This window comes from Nycticebus coucang, chromosome 12 (genome assembly GCF_027406575.1).
Source record: "Nycticebus coucang isolate mNycCou1 chromosome 12, mNycCou1.pri, whole genome shotgun sequence".
Taxonomy (NCBI): domain Eukaryota; kingdom Metazoa; phylum Chordata; class Mammalia; order Primates; family Lorisidae; genus Nycticebus; species Nycticebus coucang.
The window spans coordinates 88,919,302-88,921,193 of NC_069791.1; positions in this window are offsets into that span (position 1 = coordinate 88,919,302).

Genomic DNA, 1,892 nt, shown 5'->3' on the forward strand with positions numbered 1-1,892 from the left:
TCTCAAATCTGCTGGTTTTCAGACTTATAATTACACCATCAGCTCTTCTGAGTCTCCAGTTTACTGACGGCAGATATAGGGATTTGTCAGCCTCTGTAATAGTGTGAGCTAATTCCTTATAATTAACAAATAAAGGAATGAATGAACAAATGACTATCCTACTGGCTCTGGTGTTTCTCTAGAGAACTCTGATTGATACTGACTACTAACTAGCTGTGTAACCTCTCTGTGCCTCAGTTGCCTCCTTTGTAAAATGGAGGCAATAATCCTCTACTAAATGTTAGTAATTATTATTATTGACATTACAACATAAACACTGACAAGCATTGCCGGGAGGAAAACACAGGCCACAGAAGCGTGTGCAGGGGAAACTTCAAATTCAAGCAAATTCTTTGCTGGGCCTCTCAGCATTCAGGGCAACCCTTTTATCATGCCCCTGGTCATCTCCTGCCCGTTCCCCTCAGCAACTGACAAGCTTCAAATCCATATCATCATCTCCTCTGCCCCCACATTAGCCCCAATCCCCTTGGATTAGACCCTGCTTTGTATTTCATGAAGAAAATTATGGCTCTCAAGCATGAATTTGCTCATTAATTTTGTTTCATGCCCTTGTCCTTTTGATCTTGTGCCCTCTCCCTCCTTAGGGACAATCTCCTCACATTAACTTTTCTCTCTTTCTTGGTTTCTAGCTTCTCCTTTTCCAACAGCTCCTTCTACTTTAACCAATAACCATTAAAAGCATTCCTAGGTCCTGCCCCTTCTTGGTGCCCTATTCTCCTCCCTCCCCACCTGTCAGGCTCCTACAAGCGCTGGCCTGCTCCTGCCTTGTCATGATTTACTGCCACGCCCTCCGAAGCAGCCGGGAAAGAGAATGGACCATGCAGATTGCTGGGGAAAGAATTTTTTAGACAGGGGGATTAAAGAGCACAGGCACACAGGTGAGAATGTGCTCGGATTGGTCGAAGAACACACAGGCCAATGCGGGACAGAGAGAGAAGGGCTGTGAGAGTGGGACGCAAAACTGGGGCAGCAGGTGTGGTCCAGACATGGGGGTAGGGAACTGACTTTGACTCTTAATGGAATCGGTGGGGTGGGGTTTTGAGGAGAGAAATGACAAGCTCTGACTTACGTTGTAAATGTGTCCTTTTGCAGAGAAGCAAGAGCAGAGATAAGGAGGTGCACCAGAAGGCGAGAGAAGACAGCACTCAGACCAGAATGGAGATGCGGTTTGACTCTGGATTGATTTTGGAGGCAGGGCAAAGAGAATCTGCTGGTGTTTTGGACATGGGCTGTATGGGAAAGGGAAGCACGAAGGATGCCCCCAAGGCTTTGTCCTTTCTCACAGCCATACACTGATCCTGTAGCCACTTGGCCTCCTCCTGCTCTCCCTCCTCCCCTGTGTCATAAGCCTTATGTTTACAAGATCTTCAAATTTAAATGTCTGGGCTAAATGGGTCCATAAAATTGCAAAGGTAAGTACATATGATGACACTCTGAAGTGCATTTCAGAAAAGAGTTCCGAAATTGCTGCGAAGGGTGGAGTAGACACTGACATCGCTGCATACCTTCCCAAGGGTTGTACTTCAAAGGTGGCCATAGTGACATCTGGGAATGAGATACACAGCACCTTTTCTAGTATGAGTTCACAAACTTAATTGTCTGACCTTGGATGTAATAAGATAATCATAACAGGAAGATGGGGGAGAGGGAAGGGATAAAGTGAAAACCAGTTAAATCTTCATCCTTCACAGCTGGCTGACAATAGATAATGTCCACAGTTAATACATCAAGAAATAACAGTTTTTAGTACAACCTTTTTGGAAGGAAGTATGGAGAAACCTCAAAGCACTCAACCTAGACCTCCCATTTGATCCTGCAATCCCATTACTGGG